This window comes from Andrena cerasifolii, chromosome 12, assembly GCF_050908995.1.
Source record: "Andrena cerasifolii isolate SP2316 chromosome 12, iyAndCera1_principal, whole genome shotgun sequence".
NCBI lineage: Eukaryota > Metazoa > Arthropoda > Insecta > Hymenoptera > Andrenidae > Andrena > Andrena cerasifolii.
Genome location: NC_135129.1, coordinates 9,614,675 through 9,640,890, shown reverse-complemented (window position 1 = coordinate 9,640,890; position 26,216 = coordinate 9,614,675). Strand labels below are relative to the sequence as shown.

Sequence of the window (26,216 nt, the reverse complement as noted above, 5' to 3'; positions counted from 1 at the left end):
TCACTGAACATAGTCAAAGGCCACGGGAACTACCAGGGAATAGGAAAAATTCCAAAATACTCCAGGGACTCGAAGCACACTTCCACGGGTATCAGCTTTTCTCACCACGAATCACGACGGAAATTCGATCGAATGCTCCTGGTGGAAGGGAAAGGTCGGCAACCCTTCTCACCAGCAGTCTCGATCGACTAATTAACAAAATATTCACGCCAGCAGTAGGGGAAGTAAAAAAGAAGCGAAGTAGCGGAGCGTTAAGTCGAGACGCATTAATTGGAGGATGTGATCTCTCGTCGTCACTCGAAAAGCCCGTTTATCTGCGCTACACCGTGCTTCCTGTTGTGCAGAAGCGCGCTCCTTTTTTTCCGCTCGCCGCCGCCACCCTCTCCCAGCGGGTGACGGGAATATTCCAGCATCAAATACATCCGCGCTGTTGTACGCGCGCACACGCGCCTCCGCCGAAACAATCCACCCCCTCCGACGACACGCAACCGGCGACTGTCCACCCCCCCGTGTCCGTACGCGACTCAGCGTACGCAGACCAGCAACACCCCGCGTGGTGGTAACACGTATACACGGGGCTGAGCGGGCGGGAGGGGTGCTGGCAGAGGAGGTATTGAAATTAGCCGACCGGTCGGTAGTGATGGCCGTTCGATTCTCCGTGTTCGCGAGTTCGAGCAATTTGGCGAGTTCAAGGAGCTCGAGGGTGGAGGCGAGCTTTGGATAGTACTCGAACCGGGAGCGTTCCAACATTTTTAGAGTGGGCGAAGGGTGAGGTTGATTAAGGGTGTGGGTTTCATGGGAAACGCTGATTCTTCAAGGTGTAGACTTCCTTTGGTATCTCCGGAGAGATTCGAGGGTGGAAAGGAAGGCGTTCCTTTCTCATGAAGCAAGGCTCTTGAATAATTCCACCGCCGTCAAGATCTATCCAAGCAGTTGGATGTGTTTCCGATAATTTCTAGCTTCTGGATCTCAGTGTTTTGAAACATTCAGCATCCACAGTTGCACCTTCCAGGACCTCTCAATTTTCCAGTATGCCCCCAAGAATTTCGAAACTTTCATCGCGTGTCCCGAAACTCCATACTGATCTTGCAATTACCGTACGACTTCCACGAACAGTTCTGCTCCCCCAACATTCATAAACAATGCAAGAACTGTGATCATGGGTCGAATGAAGTATCATCCCCAAGCTATTTCGAGCTTCAATTGTACGTTTGAGTCGCTTACAGATCCCACAAATAGCACAGCGAGAGCTTCAAGAACAGAACGCTCCATTTGCAATCGAGCAGCTAGCTCCTCGAACCCTTCCTCGCGATCCACACCTAGCGACAGATTCTTCAATTCTGTTGGTATTTTCTGGGACTCCAAGCGTCTCGATCCCATCGCTAGCGATCGTTGGGCAGTGTATGCCCTGAACGTGCTCGTCGACGGTGGCAGGGATCGGGATCCGAGAGGCTTGCATATATTCACACCGAATTAAGTCACCAACACACCGAGCGGCCGGCTGGCCACACTCTTTGTGCATCCACGAGCCCTTTCACGCACGCAGCGTCAGCCTGAACGCTGACCAGCTAGCGTTCACGCTGGCGAGCGTGTGTGCGCGCACCAGCAGCATCCTGTACGTGTGCATAAGAACGCGGAGCGTCGGGACGCGGACCGAGGGGGGTGGCATGTTTGAATTTGGATGGTGGTGGTCTAGCTTTGGCCGCTGGAGCGGCGGAGCGAACGGGGGATGCCGTACGTCGCACGGTTTACTTTGAAACGTTCATTGTGGTGTACTCTCTTTTTACGGGGATGATACAGGATCGAGCACGAGGGGTTGCTTCGACTTCGATGCCTCGCGGGAGGATTCTTGAGAACGGCGGAATAGATAATGTGTGTCATAATTCAAGGTCAGTTCTGTGCTGCAATTTCTGAGGGATGCAAAGTAAGTTAGTCAGAGGGACAGAGAAAAAGGGAAGACCTTTAGGTTCATGGAAGTTAGATAAGATTCTAATTGAAACACTGGTCTGATTTCTTCATGCAGATTGGAACCACCGTCCCCCGTATCAACTGAACAATTTGTCCCTTTCCTCTCGGTTTTATGCAGATCCCTCGACGCAAAATGCGACACCGCTTGCCGATACACGAGATCGTCCGGTCGATCGACGTGTGCAACGGGGTAGGGTTGAAAAAGCGTGATCGCGCAGCTGCCGCGCACCGCGTCACGTCGCGCATTCTAAACCGTGCATTAGAAGAGATTACCCCGCGATTAGCATCACTGTGACTCCCCCGAAGCCCCTGCCCTCCGCCACTCCGTCGATTTCCATAGATAGAAGCAATATATATTGCCAAAGACTAGGACGGTGCCCTCTTAAACGGGACCATCATCGCCGAGCCTGAAAGCCGGCGAAATTCCGAAACAACGAGCCGCGGCACCGTTTTTGTCCGCTCGTACCCTGAATAGAAATGATTCTTTTGCCCCGGCAGTAAATCAAAAAATGGAGCTGCTCCACGGTTTATTTCTTTACGGCTGGTCGTGAAAAAATGTTCCAGATTTCGGGAGCCTCCGGCCGAAAAAACTGCCCTGTTTTGGTTTCGAATTAGCGCGGACGGTCCGTCCCACGGCGACACTAAACGCGTAAAACGTATTTCCGGGGCGGACCCGTGCCGGTAGGAGAAAGAGCAGTCCCATTAAAATATACGGCACCGTTATTAAAAACAAACCACCGTTAGGTGGGCCCTTGATCCAGAAATACACGAAACGGGATCCCAAAAAGCGGGATCCCGTTTCCCGTCCTCGTGGTCGCTCGTTCAAACGGACTTCAAGCGCAGGAACGTCTACCGTCGGCCTTGTAAAAGCATAAAAATCCAGTCATAATGGGGCCAGGCACTGTTAACCGAAACTGGGTCAAGAAGACTTCCTCGACCTTTTTTGCCCCTGTACCTGATCGTAAAGAGAGCATTCCCGTTAGCTTCCGACGGCCGGCCGCTTTTCTATGGCCCGAGTCCTCTGTTGCTCGCTGTTTAGTGCGATTATTAAAAATGAGGCGGTAAAAATGGTGCAGTAGGTTGAGTCTAAGGGTATTTCTGCCAGCGGCCCGTTAATAGAGGTGTATAATCGTTCAGAATTGGATGCAGATAGACAGGAAACATGGGAAGTCTCAGGGAAACTATGTGAGAAATGTTTTTTGGATGAGAGTGTCGGTAGAGCGCGCTCACAAATTAATGGTGCAAACTTTAACCCTGAAAAAAGAGGCTGATAGAACATAAACCTTTGTCTGCAGAGTTTACAAGGTATAAAACACCTTTTCTTAAGTGTTATGTACTGGATGCACATCGCACTTTGGATAAAAAGAAGCAGAAAATTCAAGATTCTTGTCAAGCAGGAGAAGAATCCTCTGTGTTCAGTCCCCATCATACACCAGCGCAACTATCTTTAACTATTCACGCGCAAGCATGTATCTGAAAAAATCCACCCCCTGAAAGTTGACCGAAATCCTAGCACGAAGTGGCAGGCTTGAAGTTCCCTTATTTCTCAAAGACCACCCCGGAAAAAAGCAGAACTGCGTAAAGCTGCGCGTCAGGATAGCGTCCCTCCGTCCCGAATGATTTGCAAGGGGTAGATCGATCGTCCATAACCCTACAACGATAGGGTGAAACAGCCGGTACCTGGACGTCCAGGATGGAGGGCAAAAAAACGGTAAAAATCTGGGAGTTGGTGTAACGGGCCGCGCGTAGTGACCCATATGCAGCAAGGGGTGAAGAGGAAAAAACGGTATATACCCGTGGCTCGACACGACCCTTTCCTCGAAAAATCATAAAACACGGGACGAAAAGAGTGGAGCGGCCACGCCGGCGAAAAATTCCATCGTGTTGACTTCTCCACCGCTAAGCCTTTCGCCGACAGTAAAGTTAATTTCGCCAACCGGGCGAGGAAAGGAACCGTCAAGAAGGAAGCTGTCCAGGGGCCATATAACCCCTTAAAAGTCAAAAGCTCGGACTCGCAGGCGAACGAAGGGGTTCGCATAAATTCATAAAGCGCCGCTACGTTATCGTAAAACGCACAGCCAGCGGACCCCGTTCACCCTGGGACTACGGCGAAAGAAACGGTAAAAATCCTGGCCCCCGAAAGGGGAAAACTGGCGACGAGTGGAAAAGGAGCGAACGGTGCAACGGAACTGCGTCCGGTTACGTAGAAAAACCGTTGTTTTTTAAACGTTGTAAATCTTGCCCCGGGATTTTGACGAAGCTGACAGGATTTTTTGGCCATTCCTAGGACAGGGTGCACGAGTTTTTTTTCTAGCTCGATTCTAAACGGGGGCGTGGAACGGTGCCTGAAAATATTCCCAAAGTTGAGGGACGTTTTGGAAGCACGTGATCGAGAAGAATGGTGGGGGGTTCGTATTTCTGCGAGAGACTCCGAAGTGCTGGGCGAGGAAGGGGTTGAGAGCCCTCGAGCGACTTGCACTCCACAGGTTCCCGAAACAGTCACCGAAATCGTAAATTCTCGCGAACCCGTTATGCGCGATGCTTTCACAGTGGACCCCCACGAGCGAGTCTGGCTGGTTTCGGGTCCGCGAAGCTGGATAATTTACAGGGGCGAATGGTATTCCGGGGGTTGTTGTCGTGGCCGTTTGCGAGCAAGAGTAGGCAAGGGTTGCTCGCGGTACCAGCGCCCTTCAATTAACGAAACAACTCTTCATTGGTCTATTATTAGCCTGACCTCGCACGCCTTCACGATTTCCAAAACCACCTGATTCCTTGTTTTCGCCTCTCAGCCCCGTAGTGGCGCCGAATCAGCCCCTGCGCTTTCGATTTTATTGGAGCACCATGAAAACTCTCCTCCCTGCCATAAACGGAACAATAAGCGGGCGGTCAGTTGTTTTCCTTGTTTATAAAGAAACGGGGGGTTAGGAGTACAAGGGTTACAGTTTAGTGTCTCTTCTTCCCCTCCCACTAATTCATATTCAACGCGACCAGAAATTTTCCAAAGCTTTCCAATTGTGTGGATTTGAAGTTCTTAGCTTAGGCACGCTGTAGACCCCCAAATTCTGGACAGATTTTATCCAGTATCCACGTCATTCTCATACTAACTGTATAGATTTATCAGGAGCCAGAGAGGGAGGAAGAGAGACTGCACGACACAAGCCTGCCACTAACTTTTATATTCCAAGGGGACCTGGATTTTACGAGGCGACCAATACTCGTAGCTGGGGCTGGTCAGAAACTGGACTACCGTGCGGTGTTCCCCCTTTGGATTGCCTCTAAAGGTAACAACAACCCCTCTATAGAAACCCTTCCAGGGATCGGGAAACGCTTCTTCTTTAAGCGGCCCTCTTACCGCCGTCGAATGTCTCTGGAACGGTGAACCGGCCAATTCGCATTCTATTTGCATCCCCGGGCACCGTCGTTCTCCTCGATAATGTCCCCGTTGTGACGTTACAACCGACACGGTTCGCCCCCGTCGGCACAATGCGCAATACACCCCCGTGAAAGGGTAGAGAAAGTAGGCCACCATAAAGATTGCGGCGTCCACGGTCGGAGAAAATATTGGGGATATTAAGTTCCCGGCCGAGAAAACTCTTTCGCCTTGATTTATGCACTTTAACCCTTTGAGTAGAATCGGTTTGGTCTCGTTAGAACATTGAATTCTTCCTGGAAAGGGAGAGGGCTGAAATTTGTAATTTTTATTGGTGCAATATTTCGTGCAGCAACGTTCCCGCTAATTCACCGTTCAAAATTCAAGGGGGGTGCGAGGACGTTGCCGTGCCACCCCTATTTTATTTTCACGCCCATGTAATTCGCATCCCCATAAAAAACTTCGAAAAAGTAAAAAAATTACGTAAGTACATGAAATCAAATAAATCACAAGAGAATAGAAGATAATAATAATTGGAGTATAAAAAAAAGGTGTGAAATACAAATGAGCTGCAAGCACATAAAGGTGCTTTCTAACTGCGCTTAAGATGACACAACTACATATCCACAGCTAAAATGCTGTGTTCATACATTCCATTACTCATATTGCGGACATTTTAATTAACCAATCAAAAAGAATCCCATTTAAAAACATTGCCGTAACTTAATAGCTTTACAAAATGAATGATATACAAAAATTGCGCCAATTATAACAATGGCTACTTATAAAAAGAAAAAATGTATTAAATAATATTAAACAGATATATTTTTATACAAGTAAATATTTTATTCAAAATACTTGGCGCTGCTCACCGAATTGGTGTTGCTAAACTGAATTCATATGTATAAATTGCATTAATCTTTTTCTTTCTTTGCTGTGCGTGCGTGCGTTCGCGAATGTGTGTATGGGTGCGTTTTGCATATGCTGCGTATGATATTAGAGTTAAATATATTCAGGTTAGGTTGGATTAGCCGTTTCTCGAGTAAATGATAGCGGTAGCGACAGTCGACATATACAGGATGTCTTTTCTGTACTTTCTTTCCTGTACTTGGCGTCGAGACGCTACCGCGTCTCTAGATACTTCGCGCGGTGAGCAAGTTTTGAAGCACGTCGACTCGACTGTTTTACAGGATGAAGCACAGCGGTGGACATCGCTCGATAGCGTGGATCGGTGTTGTCCAGCGTGTGCCAGGTCCTCGTCCACGTCCCTATCGAGCGATCTTCTTCGACGCTCGCCGGGAAAAGGGGCGAGGCACGGGGGGTCCGAGGGGCTAGTGGCGGTAATACTTGACTGACGGTTTTATTTGAAGTCAGCTTGAATTACGAGATCGATGGACGCAGTTACCGTGAGGCGAAGGGGGTGGCGAAAAGCTCAGGTCGAAGGAGATTTAATACGATCACCGGGCGCGAATATCGCGCGCCCCCGTCACGCCGAACCCCTCCTCCATCGGCTTCGTCGTCCAGGTGCTCGTTGTCATGCACTCACGTGTACCGTATCGACGGCGGCGCGAGGGTGGGTGCGAGGAGCACGAGGGGGTGGCTTATGTCGCAGGCCACGCGGACGTTCATTAGCGGCTGCACAGGGTGGATCTCGGAATTCGTGTAGCAAGGCCTCGCTTGCGCGCAACGCGGCAAGGGTCGGAGGGTGGTAACGGGGCAAGGAACGAGAGGAAGTTGGACGAGGAGGTGGAGAACACTCCACTCGACGGAGAGTTAATCCACGTGTGAAATTCGAGCGACCTCTGACCCCTACAAGTGTCTCTCTTTCTCGTTTTCTCACTTCACCTCCCCACGCCAGCGAGCTGGATTTCTCTCTATCGCGCGCGATCACCGTGCGCCGCTCGTCGCCTGGACACCCATCCGGCGAGCGAAGGAATGCCCCGGCGCGAAATCGGGGAATTTTTTCAGAAGCTGGCCAATCGGGCTGGAACGTTTCTCGCTGAAACAGATCCCTCGCCGATGATAGATCGTGGAGGCGCAGTCAGTCCAGTCGGGAAAGTCACCCCCTTGAAATATCGGAATGGACGTTGACGGTGTTAGAAGCTCGGTACCGGGAAGGTGTTCCTCCCGTGGAACCGGGGATTAATCGCAAACCCCTCTATTTCTGCGTCGACAAATTTAGCTTCTTCTCTTCTAGCTCTACTGCGAGTATTTCGAGTTTCTTTCAAGCTGATTTCCCCAGGAATCGCGTTTCTCGTCCACCCCTCGAGTGCATGCCTCGTACACCCTCGCAATTTGTCAAACTCTGCGAGGAATCTCGACGACACCTTAAAGGATTCCCGCGGGCACGACCCTCCATTTGTGTCGCGATCGATTATGCTTGGCGTACTCGAGAGTCACCGATGCATCGTCCGTTCTCGAAGAAACGACATAATTTCTCGTGGCACCCATGATGCGTTTATGGGCACGCCGGAAGACCCCTGGTCAGGCGCGGGAGGTGGCCGGATCTCGGTGTGAAACGGGGTGCATTGTTGGTCCTATTGTGCCGCATAAGTAGTAGCTGCGAGTCCCCGGGACCTTTACAGCTTCCGAGGAAAGCTACGAGACTCGTCTCGTCTTCAACGTCCTACAAATCGCCTGTCACTCCTGCTTCTGCGCATAGGATTGTTGTGCCCTCTTTCGGTTTAACTTTGGTCATCTTTAACAGAATCAATGCATTCAGTGAAACGTTCATTCATTTTCGACCAGGTACTAGTCTTTAGCGAGCACATTTACGCCGAAAAATTAACTGTACAATGCTATTCGAGATTACAACACGAGGCAATATCAGGAGAAGACTACTTAAGGATGAACTTCAGTAACATTCAAAATAAGCGAAAATTTTTTAAAATTGGAGGCATCAATCTTTAGGCAACAGCAAAACCCTCCGCAAAATTTAAGAAAAATTGATTCGGTAGTTTTCAATTTAACATGTATTCTTATGGGAAAACGCAATATTGAGAATATAACCATAAAATTAAAAGTGAAATAATAGGCCAAGGTTTTTTAAATCTTGTGTACAGAAAGATCAAACACTGAACAAAATTGTCACAAAAATTCCGGACAATTGATTCGATGGTTTTCGAATAAATGAAAGAAAATGACACGGAAAACTGTTTTTTCTTGGATTGTCAGCTGAGTAACTGTGAAAGTTACGGGCGATGAAAAAATATTTCTTTTATGTTCATGTATTCGTCTTTCTAAAAGTCTAGAAGTTTGTCCGATATAAACCTGATTACAACCCATGCAAGTTGGAGTGTTTTGAAAGAGGTATTTTGTCTTTAATTAAAGGGAACAATTGTTTCGTGTAAAACGATAATTTGAAAATAGTGTGAATTCCGGTTTTTCTAAAAATTCTTCTTACATCGTTAGAGATATTATTACAAAACGGCAACACAACAGTGTTCTTCCAACTAATTGATCCTACTTCATTGTTTCTTACTTCTTTCCGTTTTTCTGTTAAAAATGGATGGTAAATTTCAAAAGTACGTCTTTTAATAATCGACGAAACCATTTCTATAGGATATCCATTACGCTTCGAGGTGTTTTTTAACAGAAGCAAATTAGCTGGTTGAAATTCCGGATTCGAAAGTAAAATAGCTCGATCAATCATTCATCTTTTGTCAAAAAGTAGAAAATTTCCTTGCAACATATATAAACCAGATGGAATGGCAATAGTGAATTCGTGGGAACAAAGGAAGCACAATTTATTTTTAACCATACATGGTAACAGGAAAATAGTAGCTACACATACTCCCGCAGTGTATCGAAGGAGAAGCAGGATGAAAGAAGAAGCCAGCACCCAGGACCACTTCGTCACCCAGTGCTCAATGCGCACACCGACGGGACGCATTGCTACCCCCGGCCGTGGATACAAATAACGGGGCCATAATTCTGGTTGTAACGGGGGCTGCGATACCCGCGACACTTGCGACGGCCGTCTCTTAGGAAGACGAAGAGGATCCGCGGGAGCGTTGGAAGCGATTCTGGAAGGAAACCAGGACACGGATACCGCTGGTAACCGGCGCGGAGCAGTCGGTTAGCTTATTGGGAAGCCGATATCTGGCCGCAGGGAGGTTAGAGGAGGCGAGGGATGAGGGTAGCGAGGGCAGACTCGTCCGCCGTATCCAGGGGGTAGAGTATTGGCTCCTGAAACTAGGGAATACCGAGGAAACGAGTTGTGTCGTATAACGGGGTTGTTCTATCTTCCTCCTCCGTTCTCTCTCTCTCTCTCTGCCTCCCTCTCTCGTTCTTCCCTCGCGCGCGATAAAAGTGTGGGCCGGTTTTCGCGTAGGATATGGGGTATTGTATCCCCAGCCGTCTCCGCCACCGCTCCCCTCAATCCCTTTCCCCTTTCAGCCCCCGTGGCATCCACTCCCCCACACCCTTCGATCCATATATTTAAAACAAATGCTATCTGATGCGGCGCCGCTTTGTGGAGGCAAGATGAGACCAAGCCTCCATCCCTTCGCCCTCTTTGCTCTTTCCCCGTCCCCCTTACCCGCGGCGATGCTCCTTTCCCTCTTTTTTCGCTCCGCCTTCCCTCCATTCTCTTTCGCCTGCTGTCGCTGAAGCAGGGGTGCTTCCTGCGTCACCCAAGTGCTTCCTGCTCGCTGCATTCGACGGCATCCTGGACACTGCTCGAGATACCGCTCCCGGTGTCCCTTCGACCCCTTCGCGGAAGCTGTACCAGCCGGCGGGGGTTCGAGTCACCGATCCGCGAAAGCTGGACAGAGCCAGGCCTAGTAATTTAATTGATTCCTACGGCACTCGACGGCTCATATTGTTCCACGGACTGCACTCTCCGCGCAACAGCCCGCCAGGCGATACTTGAGGATATCGATCCTTTGTGCTCGCCGTTCCATCACCTCCGATTAGTGTTGTATAAAGCTCGAGTCTTCAGAGCTTTAAGCCTTAACCTTAATAGCTCAGCCTTTAAGGGTAATATCATATGAAGCTCGAGCTCTCGAAGTTCGAGGTTCAAGCATTGAGGCTCAAGCCTCGAAGCTGAAGGCTCTTGTGTTTAATAGTAACGAAGTTAACTCCAAGTCTTTGTTATTATATCTTATTTTGTGCAACCACTATTGTAAAACGTTAAAATTAAACACAGAGAAAGATGCTTTTTGATGGTTCCACCAATTGCTTGGATCCGTGTTTTAATAATACAATAAAAGTACAAAACTATACTACAGTATCTTTTTTGTAAGTGTAGTCATTTGTAACAAAACTCTTTGATAAAATTATGATAAAACACAAAAGGAACAACACAATCACTATAATATAAATTTCAGTATATTATCTGGTCTTCTTATAACATTTGTAGCGTTCCTGCTCACTACATTCTTGGTTTGAACGTTTCTCAACATAAAATTAATTGATCATTGTCGCACAACACCAGTGTACCGACTGAGCTAACCGAACAGATCATAACGGTCATTTTCATTTAGTTTTGTGTTGAGGAATGTTTAAAGAAAGAATATAGTGAGCAGAAACATTATAAATGTTATAAAAAAGCTGATAATATCCTGAAATTAATATAATAGTGGTTGTGTCGTTATTTTTAAGCTGTATGACAAAGTTTTATCTTAGCTTTATTGCAAATCAGTTTAATTGAATAGTACTATTAAGCTTGAGTTAAGACTTTAAAAGCTTGGAGTGTAAGACTTAGAGCTTCTACATTAAGTTTTAAGGCTTCCAAAACTCGAGCTTTGTACATATTCACTTCACTACGTACAATTTATACGACTCGAGCCTTCGAGCTTGAAGACTCGAGCTTTAAAGGCTAGAGCTCTCACGGCTACAGTGTTCGAGCCTTAAAGGTTCGAGCCTTTAGAGTTTGAACCGCGACTCGAGCTCTTGAAGCTCACGGCTCGAAGCTGATTTTAACAACACTACCTCCGATCGTGCCATCCATCAGCATCCCCAATTGGTGGGCTGGACACTTGGCGGCAAGTGACTGCAGCGATCACTCCGAAAAACAGTCTCGGCGACTAAAATCGAAAGGCTCTGGGAATTGAAATTTCGAGATCCCTCTGTGATCGATACTAGATGGAGGGAAATATCCTTTCGCTTGAGAAGGATCGCGGAAAGTCTGGGGAAGTTTGAGGACCGCTGTGGATCGGTGAGAGCGTAGGTGTCGCGGGTCTATCAGCCAATACGCGGGGGTTCTCCTATCTCCGCCAGTAAATCCGGCCGTAAGTTAAACTATTGGGGAATCGAGGCGGTTCTCCCGACGCTTCCAGCCGCGTACTCGCTTCGAGTAGGGTCGCGGACGATCCTCCGGAATCAGGTTTACGTATATCTGCTTGCCTATCATCTCCATCACCATAGATTGCCCATAAAGAACCCCGGCAATCCGTGGTTATACGCGGGGGAGGCCGCCCGTCGACTTGATCCTCCGATCGAAATTTCCTTCGCTTCCGTTCCTCTGTATCGACCTGGCTCCCTCCGCCAGAAGGACGATCATTTCGTGGGTCGATCGGCTTTTTAACCCCTCCGCTGATAAGACCGTGTCTCCGCGCCGCGTTAACGAACAGCACTCAGAATTCTTCGCCACGTCTTCTCGCACTTGGTAGCACTGATTTCAAACTCTGTTATCGGATTTTTAATTCAAGGATTAACGTGATATTGCTGTGATCCAATCGAAGGAAACTTCTTCTAATTTTAAAGAAAGGGATAAGGGGACTTTAAAGTCTAAATGTTGCAGCCCGTCGGAGGGGAGTAGAAAGCTACGGACGATCATCGACGGAACGTGGACGACGGAGGGCCGGTCCTTCCCGGGGGGGTGCCCGCGGCACAAAACAGAGTCTTTAGGTCTCCTTAGCACGTCCAGCGGGTCCTGTAACGCGGGAAGGAAGCGTGACGGACGCGGGACTGGCGGACACGCTGCCATAAACGCATTACAGCCGGAACGAATCGTCTCTGTTAGCCCCGGAATTGGGGAAACTCTCTCTCGTGCACGGTCGCGCGACTTGTGCGTCCTCCTCCACCTACGCGTCCTCGTTCCCTCTCGTTGTCCGTCCAACGGGACGGACAAATGGCCGAGATTTGCGACGATGACCGTGGAAAAGCACCCAACGAGATAAAAGAGGCACAGTCCGAACGAGTAAATATATGGACGGGCCCCCGTGATTTGGGGCCCTTTCCACGATGGGGGACTCGCCTCCACCTCTCGACCTTATTACAGTCGGTTAGGCAGGTGATTTTTTTCTGGATGATAGGAATTATGGAAAGGATAGCTAAGATCGATGATTCAGCATTTTTCAGCATTATTGTAGACTGAGGGATGTCACTCATATTCGATTTCTGACGATGAAGGGTTAGTTTGATAAAATTTGCGTTGATCAGGATTTCCTTCAAGGATTTGGATTTGTAGAAGCTTCCTCCATCAGTATTTTGAACACCGCTGTAGCTTTTCCTTACTTTTAATAATAATAATAATAGCTTATTGGCGGTAATAAATTCTACTAATCACTAATAAAGTCATTAAGTGGAGGTTCCGGTCTAAATATCCATTTTTTTTATTTCGTTTTTCGAATGTTCAACCTTTTAAGAACAGGTACGTGTTTAAAAGGAATTTTTTTAAAATTCGTAAAATTGTCGAAGTTATGGGCATTTGAGTAGCGACAAATGCAGGGGAAACACCAGGCCACTCGGCGCTCACACAAAATTTTAAACGCGTTTTTTTCGAAACAGTGTTCTTAAAGTCGGTGGAATCTGTATCTCGAAAAGTTATTATCCGATTCGACTGAAACTTTTTTTATTTTGAAGAATATACTTCTGGCTCGTGGATAGACCAGTAAAATTGAAAAAAAATCAAAATTTGTAATTTTTAAAGGCGTTGAAAGGACAAAAAATATAGAGAAAAAGTGGTTTCAAACTTCGTGTCGTTATTTTCCCCAAAAATGTAATTTTTTTGTAATTTTTACTGGTCAGACCACAAGCGAGTTTCATGCCCTTAAACAATCTGGTATTGTTATTTTATTTCACACCAATGGTTTAGGTGCTACAGATTCCACCGTTTTGGATGAATTTTTTGACTCCTCGAATTTAACGATTCCCCAGTGGCGTCTGCAATGATTAATTATAAAACAAAAATATATTTCTGAAGTTTAAGATATCCTTAATACAATGCAACAAGTCCCATTGAATTATATGAAGTAATTTTCCTTTAATTAATTCCTAAGTATCACCTATTTTTATGGGCTCTAGACTAGAACAGCCCCTTAAATAGCATTAAAGCAGTAAAGCCAAAAGCAGCAATAAATCCATTAAGTACAAATTCCATTCCTGCTCAAACCTACTATCGCTCGACACTGTTTTAAACATTTCCATCGTGCAATCGTTGGATCGAAACAGTCGTCACGTGCAGACTGGTTTTCGAAAATGGTAACAGCTGCTGCGGCCCTGTCAAAGGCGCACGGCCGGCCAGCAAAGGACCAAAATCCTAAGAGAATACAATTGAGGTTTCGAACGATGGGTAAAGAGGGTGCTGAAGGGGCGTAGTGTTGGCTCCATAAACACCCGCAAAACCCAACCTCCCAGCCGCCTCGAGGAATGTCTCTATTGCCGATGACTGATGGTCCAGAATTCGGTAACGATTAGGCCCCTTCGAGCATTGTGTCTCCATCGTATCTTCGAACCTGACCCACCCGTTCCCCACTTCGTACAAATCTTTAATCCTATTACTGGTCGCTATTTCCGGTCGACTTTCCAATTCTGAACATTTTAATCTTCCACTACAGCCAGACACTTTAAAAAAGATTAAATAAATTGACCTTCGAGAACCTCTGCTATCTTCGACGATCATTTATACAGATTTCTATCTTCTCTGAACCAAAAGAAGTAAAGTCAGAAAATTTCCATTCAGTTGAGCGGCGAAGAATTCCACTGCGCCACCGATGAACCAATAAGGTAATTGGTCAATAACGCGACGAATGGCCCGTGACGTCGACAAGATCATTTGAAACCTTCCTCCCCCGGTGGGAGGCCGTAATTTTTTCGGTAGGGCCGACCGAGAGACGATCCGAGGAGACAAATTCCAGAACGACCCCCCGCGAGCTTGGAGGTCGAGCTGCGGGGGGTTGGCACCCATAATGAGCCGACGCTTCTCGAAAGCGTCTCGTTTCGCAACGAAGCATCCCCTTTTTTTTTTCTCCACCCCCGACTCTGGGGGTGCCGGCTGGCGGGAAGCGATACCCCACCGTGCCGATAACGCTCCTCCCTTTGTTCGTCGAATTTGTATTTTTAAGTGTCGACCCACCGTTTGGCAAGCACGAGGTTTCGTCGCGCGGACTCTGAGGTTTCGGCTAGCCAGCACAGCTTCCTAAACATGGCAATTCTTCCGGCCCTCGAGGCGGCCGTGCTTTCTTGGCCATCCGACGTCAAACTGACAGAGGAGACGTGCCTTTCTTGGGGATCTGGTAGAAATTTTCCAGCTCCAGTGTCTTCAGTTCCTCGGAGGTTAGAAGCGTCGAGAACGAGGAGTTTAGAGATCGAAAAGTGTTGTGAATTTGGATTCCCAGCGCGGCCGGGAACTCAGAATCCATTCGAGTTGGGAAACACATGGAATCGACAAGTATTCAGAGGTAGAATTCCATAGAAATTGTACAGCGTTTTGAATATAAAGCATTCTATAATAGAATTGCAGAGTACTGTGCATTTAGATGTGATCGAAAGCAGGAAGCATTGGGAACGCGTTTGTTATTCGATCGAATTCCCGTTTATCCCGTGGCAACGGTGGATGACAAGCTCGCCGGCGTATTCGTCTAAAAATATGGAAACCAGAATAGCCCAGGCTGCGGCACTGGTGCGGTATTCCAGCGGTGGACGAAGTTTAACACGAAAATAACTTGTTGCGAAGAAGTGTTACTACTTCAACAAACGGGGGCCTCTGTTCCACCCGCGTTCACCAGCGAGCAGGGAAAATGAAAGCAGCAATCAATATTGCCTAGCTGAACAGAGGTATCGTGACTTGGCACACCGTGAACTCCGAATTCTGCAGACATTTAGTGTAATATGCAAGTGGACAGCATTCAGATTATTTATCCACAGATACATTATAAATCTCAGATCAAAATGTTTGATCGATAGTTTACAATATTACTGTGCATTCAAAATTCTTTGAATTCAAAAACATTAGCAATCAGAGTTCAAAATTCCCATCAACTGCCCAACATTCAGCATCGAAAATCCCTTAAAACTGACACAGAAAACTCTCATTGAAAGGCAGGTACGCGAGAAAAGAATCTTCCCATTCCGTGGCGGACACAAAACCCGGGGGTTACGTTCTTCTGCACTTGACGAGGCTCGAAAGGGAGCTGGACTCCGCGCGCGTTTCAATATTCCGCCCAGAGTGAGCTTCTCTTGCGCAACAATTTAGCCAACAATGGTCAGCAGGTCAGCCCCGGATGGAACGGTCACGTTCAGCTGAATCTTTCAGTAATTTGTTCGAGCTGTTAGACTCGGTCGGTTCTCGTTCTTCTTCGCAGCTCCTTGCCCCAGCTCGGCCCAAACATATATATATATATGTATTTTCGCGCCCTAACAACAACAAAGCTGGCCAGGGCCTCGCTGGAGATTCGGTTACGCTTCCTTTGCCATGAAAGCTGTCGACTTCTGTGTAATCAAAACGCGACACGCCCCCGTTGCGTTTTCACTGACCGGCCACGGGAGAAGATTAACACAGGGAATGGAGATGGACGGGGCTGTGCACGTGCAAAACCAGCGAGAAATGGATTCGAAACGTGTTAGGGGAAGACGTTGATAGTCCAGTTCCAGAAACTGGGACGAATGCCTCCTTTCTATCCGAGGAAATTATTGAAGAAGAAGGTTGAATGGCTCGAGTAAGGAACGGAGAGCCATGATTGATGTCCAGGGATGTTTCTCAGTTTCGTAATCGTGGGATTTTCAATATTTTCTAATCGTATTCGAGTGTCTGTATTTACGATAGGGATGATAGAAATTACAAGCCAACCCTTATCCTCATTTCGACGCATAGAACACCGTATTTAATTCCCAGCTCACCGTGAAAGCCAGAGACTAGACGAAAAGACATTTGACCCATGAATAAGCCTTTTCCTAAAATTTCTTTGCGTATATTCTCGGCATTCACTCGAGTGAAATTCGCCCATTAAAACCATCCCCAAATTGAAGCCCCCTTCGCGGACTGCCTCCTCCTCTCGCTACCGAAATCTGCTGGTCGGCGTCCACCGAAAAAAGAAGTCGACGAGGAAGCAAAAAGGCAGCAACAATCCAGCCTCCCATACGGCTGCGCCGTATCAAAGACAGCGTGGGCATCATCAGCGTTGCAGCCCGCGCCGCGCAACAACAATTTTCTGCTCGGCAACGGGTCGCGTCTCCGTTTCCCATTACGGCGCCTGCCCTTATCGTCTCTCCTGTGCACCGAATAAAATTCCAAGCTGCACGCGTTCCCGCCCGAGCGAGAAAGAATATATTCGCGTTTCCCCAGATGAGACAGGGCAGAGAACTGAGGGAACATCGCTGCGCGATTCCACGGCTGCCCTGTCTCTCTTCCTCTCTCCTTCCTTTTTCTCTCGTTCGCTCTTCTTCTTTTTTTTTTCAGCAGGAGTGCCGTCCAGCGCCGCGAGTACGCGAAACAAGGGGGTGGCTCGAGGGGTCGGCCGCGTGCACGCGTGCACGCGTGTGCGCCTGTCCATTTATCTCGCGTTTTGTCGAGCGGAGGCCCAGCTTCCAGAATACGGCTTTATTTACCGGGAGTTTGCGTTTTTCCAGGACGTTGCGCCTCTCGTCGCGGTGGAAACGTGTTTATTATGCGATCTGGCCAGCGGTTACACGTCCACGGCCATTGTCGATGGGTCGAGGCGCGGGAGTGGCGGGTCTGTCGCACGGTGTTTGCCCCCGCGAGCATAAAGCAGATTTCCCGTGATTTATGCCGAGTCACCAAACACGCCGGCACCGACGTGGATCCTCCGTGAAAACGCCTTCGCCCTCGCATCCCCCATTCATCCGCGCGGTTTCCACCGCCTGCCCCGAATTCATTCATGCCACGGCCGGGCTGGGAAAAACGCGGGGGTGGCTTCGCGTCCACTCCTCGGCAGCGAAGGGCTCCTTGGCGACGCGTCCATCCAGCTTCCCACACCTGTAGTCCCGAGTTTTTCAACTACTCGGGATAACTTTCGGCGTGGAGGGTTGAATATGTGTCATCTACTCGCGTTACAATTATAAATTTGAAACTCTGAATATCTGCCCACCATATAAAAGATTAGCAATAGTAGGTAGCAGATATTCCTACTATTTTTCTCGAGAATACCGAAAATACTGAAAGGAAAATTTGTTTTAACCCATCGTATATAAATACTTTCCTGCGCTAGGCTATTGTTTTGAAAACGCGCGCGTGCGCAGTATCGTAAGTTTTATTTTTTTATTAACTGTTCCCAAAATCTCTCCACTTACTTTAAAAAGGCATTTATTAGTCGAAGACTTAACGAATCGAATGGTATTTTTTTCAAGCCGGACGGTGGGTGGGAACGACGTGAAATCACGATTTAAAACTTTGACATCGATTACTGTTAAGCTTATTAACAATAGACAAAATATTATATACACGTTTTGAGAAAGCATTCCTTCAGCTTTAAAATGAACCCAAGACAGTGGCGTTATCTTTAAAAATGACCGAGATATTACAGTTTAAGTGATGACGCGTCAGCCGATTTTGTTTGAATTTTCGAAACTTTAACATTAAATATTTCGAAAACTATTTGACATAGGCCGTTGAAATTTAGTATACTTTGTTTTTGCAAGGTTATCGGCAAATGCTGTAATTTTGAAGAGAATCGGTGAAACTAAATTTTTCACCTATTCGTTTTGACGTGGAATAACTCATACACAGCTGTGTATGGTTGAAACACATCATCGTCGAAGTGATAGTCCAAGCGAAAAAAATTTAAACTGCTTTCTAACTAGCACCGGTCTCCCCTACATATCTGTAAACTCTCCCAAAATGTTCGGAAGTAAGATCTTGCGCCACGAGGAAAGTTTCCCCGGAACCTCAGGTTCCCCTGGCTCGGGATATTGTGGAAATAACTTTCATCTCGGCCAGGAACCAGGCTGGAGGGGAGAGGCACGAGAGTCCTCCGATGATCTCCCGTGAAAGTCGTTACCTTTCCACGCGACTCGAAGGACGAAGGGCGCACTTGACCTTGGCCAGGGCGTGACGCTGGTTATGCCAGTATTTATTACACTTAAAACTCAATTATGCCGGCGACAACCGGCGGCCCGTTAGTTGGACCCAACTCTGCAGCGTCCTCGTCCAGGCTGCCGTCAGGGGGAACCTTTCCTGGAGGCAACAATATCGACACTTTTACTCTGATCACAGCATCATATATTTCCGGAGATAACGGCTGAGAATCATCATTTTCCTCGAGCACGCTGCCTTTTCCTCTGGAAAACAATCTTGCGATTCAAAGCTCATCTTACCGTCAGCATTCTCATTAAAAGGAATAAATCTCGGAATATTTGAAAAGTGTGACGATCGAACGTGACTCTAGCAAAGATTTTCCACGCTTGCAAAGATTGCTCATCCTCCGCCAGGCTGGCTCCATCGTTCGCATGAGGATTCTCCCACGTAGCGTGGGTGGATCGACAGGTAACGGCAGGTAGGATCAGGTAATTGAGACGTCTTCGGTGCTCACAGAGGACACGTCGTCGGGAATCCGGGCGACAATCGTCCTGTAACCTTACACGCTGGCCTGGAGGACAATGGCGTCGTGGCGTATAATGCCCAGCATCCCGTCGCGAGCGATACTGAACGAGAGGAGCGTCTCTTCCGGGACATTCAGCGGAGCCCGATGCGCAAAGTGCAGAATCCCACGGGACGCGTGGTACTGACCGAGCCTTCGTGGTCTACGCTTTCTGGTACGCGAAGGGATGCTGGAGAAATTAAGGGCGCAAGGGTGCTGCTGCCAAAGTCCACTGCTGAGAATTTCTCGAGCTGCTTAAAGGAAAATTCTAAATTTTCGTGTTGGTAAATGAAACGAGGGTGTCTTTCGTGGAGGGTGAATCATTGGAGATCGCTGCATCCCTGAAGGCTCGATGTTAATAAGACTACAGCAAAATCTTCCCTCACCAAAGCAACACGTATCATCGAGACAGCTCACCCCTCGAGCAGCTAAAACCAGTAAAAGGATTCTTCGCCACTTAATGATCCCCCTACAGCTGTCCGACTAGGCCCAGATAATCCAGTTCCCACCTCGCCTCGAGATTCGTATTTTTACCCCACTAGGAACCCTCGTAAAGTTGCCTCATCCAGGGGTGGCGACGCAAACGCAATCGGCATGCTCTCGTTGGCGCGCGCCTTTACGATCCTTCTGGCCAGAACTGTCGGGGGAGAAAATGCAGAAAGAGTGACGGAAGGAGGCCCGGCCGGTGGAAAGCCAGGGCTTTAGGTCACTGGGTCTCCCTTTCACGACATTGTCGATCGGATTGACGGGAATATTTATGCCTCGTTGGCGTTCGTGCGCTAGACACGGCCACCACTTTCGCGCGACAGCGCGAGGGACAAGGAGGAAGGATGCTCGGGTTCCTTGCTGCCGAGAGGAGAAGTGGAAGGCGAACGTCCTCGTATTATAAAGCTGCTCACTGTACGGCCCGCAAGAAGAGAGAGCTTTCCCTTGAGAAGATCGTAAAGGAGAAAACAGAGAGGCCGGTGGAACGGAGTCGAGTGCTGCGTGCCTCGTGAAATTTTCGGGAAAACTTTATGACTGACGCTCGCTACGTTTCGTAGTCGCTGTCCCTTTCGCTCTAGGCAGATCGGATACCTGTGTCCTCGTGGATGGGAGCAGGGGGATGTTTCGGGGCACCGGTGACTGGCAGGAAATTTATGACGAGTCGTACGCCCAGGCTTGTCCGGCCGCGTTAGAAAGCTCCCGTAAACTTTTACGGCGCGAGCGCACCTCTTTATTTGCCCCCTTGGAAATTATATGGCGCGTGGCCTGCTGCCGCGGCCACCGTCGGCCACCGAGGCTCACCCAGCACGCCAAACCAGACGGATAATTTACACGGAGATGCTGCTCCGAACGTGGGATTACGGGCGCGCGACCGACGCTCGTGAAAGTCCTGGCCAAGGCCTTCGATTCCTGTCGGCTGCTGCTCTGAAACGCGCCACTCGCCACGTTGCGGAGCTGTAAAACCGGGGGTGGACTCTTTGGGGACCGGAGATTGCCGAATGTAGCAGGATTTTGGGACTTTCGCTGGTTTCTGCGCCATATTTTGGAAGGGTGGCGTCAGGGTGAGATGAGAAAGGGTTTCGAGCGACGACTAATGCTTTGGAGGTGTTCTGTAATTATGGTATGTACAGAAGGGTAGTATTTGCTAAGTTATTTATCGCCAAGTTGCTTTAAAACCATGAGGACTTTGGATTTTGCTTTTGAAATAGGCAGGAGTTCTATGTATGCTCTATTTGGAAGTTCGAACTCTCCTCCTTTATTTAATTTAAACGATTTTATTCAGCTTCGATTCTCTGTTTGTTTATTTGTTTGTTTGTATGTTTGATGTATGTATCGTTCAAATCTGGCAACTCAAATTAAACCAACTATCCAATTGTCCTGAAACTTTGCATGCGTGCGTAGTTTGGATGACAATGCAATATTTAAAAAAAAATTAACCCCGAGTGGGTGAAAAAATTACCCAGTCATCGATAAGTATAACCCACAACCACAAATCCAAACGATTTGAAATCAGCCACTCGCGTTCTTTGCGAAACCGACAAATAGCCGCTGCGTTCGGAACGCCAGTCGCATCGCGATTACCGAAAATACATAATTTATCGAGAAATGATCCATCACGTATGCGCGAATAGTAAAACTGAAACTTTGCAGGCGTACGTAGTGGTGACTTTTGCACTACAGCGTTGAAGCAAACTGATAAACTATTCACAGCAATTAAAGATATTTGTAAAGAAGTCTGAGCTGTGAAATGTAAATCCACAAACACTAAAAACTAGAGAATAAAAAATATATAAGAAAAAAAATTATGTTAAACGATTGTATTAAAAGTGGGCTAAAAACTAAATTAAAATGCACTTAAAACTAAAAAATAATTCTTTTCTTGTACTTACCACAATTTCGATGGTGTTGTTTCACTTTAAATAAAATCGTGGGGCATGATATTTCATAACAGGATACGAATCACTTTAATACAGAAGCAAACGTCGAAATAAATTTGTTAGAAAGTTTTCATTCGCATTTTAATGAAACAAAATATTTTAATCGCGGGGTACAGATTGTAATGTGACATAAAATTGATAAACTCTAGTTGATAATGTTCCACTTGCCAAAACGATTTTATTTAAAGTGAAAAAACACCATCGAAATTGTAATACAAGAAAAAAATTATTCTTTTAGTTTTTACTTTTAACCATTATACCAAAACTTTAACGTTATCTTGCGGAGGCGTTTGTACTTTATAACTCTTTCTGATTCCCAGTTCTGTAGTCACAGTTGCCACCAACAAAATTCTATAAATCGCAAAATCGCGAAAAATGGACATTCCTCGTTTTTTACCCTTCGTTTCAGAACTTTCCTTTAGAATCGTATTCCAATATTTCACAATAAGTCACACAGCACCACCATCCCCGGAAATCGTAACTGATCTCGCGTTTTACGAAGGAAGGCTAGGCAGTTCAGACGAATAGCCTGGAATCTGAATCGCGTGGCCCTGAGGCGTCCCCATTCAGTCAGGTTACCAAAAAACCAGGCGCAGTTCGCGATCCGAAGACAGGAAATCCCTTAATCCGATTCTCTGACATCTGGCTCGTCCGCAGAGCTTGTCTGTCGGTGGTCCAGGTATCTGGCCGACGCGTTGGGAGACCTACGAAATTAGATACGCGTGGCCGGGCGTTCTTGCTCGTCCACGATTTCGCAACGGTGCACGAAACTTCGAGGGCCCACCGCTTGTCCCTGCACCACGCTGCCAAGGCGTGACGAACGATCGTGAATCGATCCTTCGAAACGTTTAGCCTCGTTTCACTCCACCTACACCTCACCCTTATTTGTTCCGCCACCGGCTGGAAACCGAGTGAAATCGGAAAGTTTCGTAAACTGGGAACCTGCCCTAGAATCCCACCAGCCGAGCGATTCTACTTTAAAGCGCCGCACGCCAAGAATCACTCCTTCTCTAAACTTTCATTATCAGCAACCAACCGATTCCATTTACTTACCTTTCCTCGCAGTATGCCAAGATTACCTGCGCCCAAGCAACCATGGCTACAGAAACAGATTTCATTACGAAGCATGCAGCCACGCATCAAAACCACTCCTCGATGTGCTCAATGATTCAACAGCTACGTTCGAGAAAAACGTGCTCGCTTGGGATCCTCCCTTCCCTCGAAAAAAGGGGAAAGTAATCCTCACCCCGTTCCACGGGCAGTGCAGTAAAAGAAAGATCTTTTCGAGGAATCGTTCGAGTAACTTTTGTCAGCGGCTGCTAAGCCTTCGGCCCGTTTCCCCAGATTAGTAAGAAAAATGCGAGAAAAAAGTGGGACAAAAGGGAAGAACAAAGGTCGGTCCGCGCGAGTGTCACGCCCACCGTGGCTCGCCTAATTGTTTTATTGCACGCGGAAAAATTAAATTAACGCGAGGATCCTATTGATCGTATTGCACGCCGCGGTAATCCTATCGTTTGCACCGGGCCGTAGCCGGGGAACAGCGGGCAACAATGGCTGGCCCTTAATGAAGGAAGCGCTGGAAATGTCCAAATATTTACCTTCCGTTGTAATCGGATTAATTTTTCGGCCCCGGAAAGAGTGCCGTCGCCTGTGGTACCGATCGCGGTCTCTGTTCATTATTCCCGTTCAGCGACGGCTTCTCGAGGCTATTCGTTTGTCCCATGGGATCGAGCAGTGCCTTGGCTGGCTCGTTAGAACGGAATTAATTGGGTCCGTTGCCGATCGTTTTACGACAGAGGCCGGTCGCACCACCCACGCATTCGACGCGATGAAAGGCACTGCATGGTGAAAAAAAACAAAGATATCCGGCCGGCCGATTTTCCCAGGGATAATGGCGATTTATCGCTGGCCGGAGGGGGTGTAATTGGTAGCCATCGGTGTCGGGATTGGGGAAAAAAATGGAAGACGGGCATCGGCGCACCGGTATCGGCAATTACGCTTTCGCGATCGCCGCGCTCCGCGGAATCGAGAATTATAAACAGCTCGTTGACTCGGCTGCTCGTTAGCGGGTGCGCGGTTCTGCTAAAGGGGGCTCAGTTTTTCGTATTGTTAATCGAATGACGGTAATTGCGTCGCGCTGGGAAGTAGAATTGTAGGATTTTTGTGTGGGTGCAGGGATTCGTGCGCGCGGCTCCAGTGCTCGCTTTATCGTACTTTATTACTGCATTAACGCATTGAAAAAAGTAACGACGACTGCAGCCTAGTGAATAAAGGTATCAACCGATTCCTCTACGAAACACCGTTGTACAAGCCATACGCCTCCTCGGTGCAGTGATTTTCCAGCGTTTTCCAGTGCAAACAAAAGGAGGTGGAGTCGGAGTAACAAAGAATCCGCTTTGCAGCTTGTTATCCATAATTAGGGTGGGACGAGGGTAAATAGGGGCCGCGTAGTAACAAAAGAAATCGGCAGTAGGGTCGCGAATTGGGCGGCGGTGGGGTGGCGATCGTCGTAGGATGACCGAGGCCGGAGGTTTTCGAGAATGGTACAGTGGCTCGTAGCTGGAGCACCACATATGGCCACCCAGGAGTATTAGATAATGGTGTTAGCTCTCCCCCGTATATCCAACCGCCCCGGCCTCTGGCGCAGCCCTTAGCACAAAGAACCCCATCTACACAGAGGAGAGTAGAATGCACGCCGCATGCATTATTGCTGGCCCCGTTGCTGGATCCCCTTTATAGGGCCCCCCGTCCTCGCTTCCTATCCCTTGATTGTGTTTGAAACTTCAGTCTTAACTCGCCTCGGTGCATCCCGAATGCAAAGGGCGTCCCGTCACCGAGCCACCGCTGCATTTTGCAATCCCTTCCGGGGATGGCCGACCTGTTGGGGATGGTCGCTGGATCACGCTCTTCTTACAGCCAGCAGCCATCGGGAGCGGGGAGGATATTGGAGCACCTATATTGCCACTTTCCAATTTCGCCCAGCACTTTGTGTCCCTTTCCCGCCCTTCCTTTTTTGCAATCCATCCAACTTTGGCCGAAATTTCGAAACCCGTGGGGGTCAGAGGACGCTGTGAAACAAATCTCCACCGTCGAGTCCGAGGACCACGTCCTCCGGGGTAGAAGCAGGAGTTTCTGATAAAGTAGAGAGCTTTGATAAGCATCAACTCCGATTCTGAATAGGTTCCAGCAAAACGCTGCTCCATATCCCCGAGGCTCCGATACTGGCCAGTTTTCAATACCGCTGATAAATGCGAAAGATTCGACGAATCAAGATCCCCGGGCGATCGGTTCTCCGCCTGCCAGGCTCATATTAGCCGGCGATGCCTCGGGGAAGGGTAGCACGGGCTCCGTTGAAGTAGATTTCGGAGCGAGAATACGGCACGGGTGGATACCTCTCGCGGTATTAACGTCTACACAGAATGGATCAGGAGTTTGAGAAAGGGGATAGCAGGGAGAGGCGGGTGCGACCGAAAGGAGCACGCGGGGAGTAGAGTTCGGTTGATTTTGAGGGGTTGCTACGGGGGTTGTCGTGGCGTACCCCTGCGGGCTCCCGCTCTCGTCTCCTAGAGGCCAGGGTGGTTTACCCCCGACGACCGTAATACGGCTGCACGAAGGGTGAGAGCGCGGCAAGAGTGTGCTCGCGCGCGCGCGCGCACACGCGCTAATCCGCATGTATTACATACACGCGGCTAGCCGCGTGCTTCGTGTACGGTAAATGATGTTAATGGAAAAAGATTCGCTTTTTTCCCTTTCCCACTGTTTCGTCTTCTCCTCGGCTCGCGCCCACTCCGTGTTTGCCCCGCGGTTAATGTACCCTCCGCGAAACTGAATTCGTTAGAAGATGAATTCGATGATCGAGCATGGACCTTTATCTTGCTCGTTTGTCCGTGGATAATTGAAATTCTTTCGCGACCGGCTTAACCCTCTAGTGCATAGATTTTTAATTCAGTTGGAAAAATTAGACTAGTCTAATTCGGGGATGAAAAGACCGAATCCGATGTCCGAGACAACGCTTTTTTTTCTTCTAGTTTTATTCGTTGTTCTATGAGCTTTAACACAAAAAAAGAAAAGTCTAAATATCTTTATGTGCATAAAAGTTGTGAGTAAAAACGTAATGGCATGTGCGCGGTACACTGTTTAATGGTGTACATAAAATCTCGAAAACCGCTCCATGGATTCGGATGAAAATTTAATGAGACATGCAGAAAACCATCCCCTAAGATTTGTTGGAAGCAGATTTTCGAAAAAAAAATAATACAATTTTTATGTTGAAAAATACGATTTTAGTGATCTTGTATGGAAAATATTTTTTATCTTTTTTTAAAGAATTTATCTGGAAAATCTGCTTCCAACACATCTTAGGGAATGGTTTTCTGCATGTCTCATTAAATTTTCATCCAAATCATTGGAGCGGTTTTCGAGATTTTATGTACACCATCAAACGGTGCGCCACGTACATGCCATTACATTTTTACTCACAACTTTTATGTACATAGAGATATTTAGACTTTTCTTTTTTTGTGTTAAAGCTCAGAGAACAACGAATAAAACTAAAAAAAAACGTTGTCTCTATTGTTATTTATCACCTTACAATTTGCGTTTGAAAAAAGGCCTGTTTTAAGGCTAGCGAGGGTGACCTACCCCCTTAAGGCGGCTACCGGCCAAGCCTCACTTCACAGTGTGTAAATTATTTTT

The 26,216-nt window shown here is 47.7% G+C and overlaps 1 protein-coding gene across 8 annotated transcripts in view; it reads left to right on the top strand.

The window, feature by feature from the left end:
- The window catches only part of LOC143375562 (uncharacterized), a 112,333-nt gene that overhangs the window by 18,880 nt on the left and 67,237 nt on the right, over window positions 1-26,216 (top strand). For 5 of the 8 annotated variants that reach the window (XM_076824809.1, XM_076824807.1, XM_076824808.1 and 2 more), the window contains exon 2: window positions 5,090-5,249. The exons of the other annotated variants lie outside the window; for them this stretch is intronic. The gene's annotated coding sequence lies outside the window, so the exon portion shown is untranslated. The remainder of the gene's footprint in view (window positions 1-5,089; window positions 5,250-26,216) is intronic. 8 annotated transcript variants of the gene reach the window in all.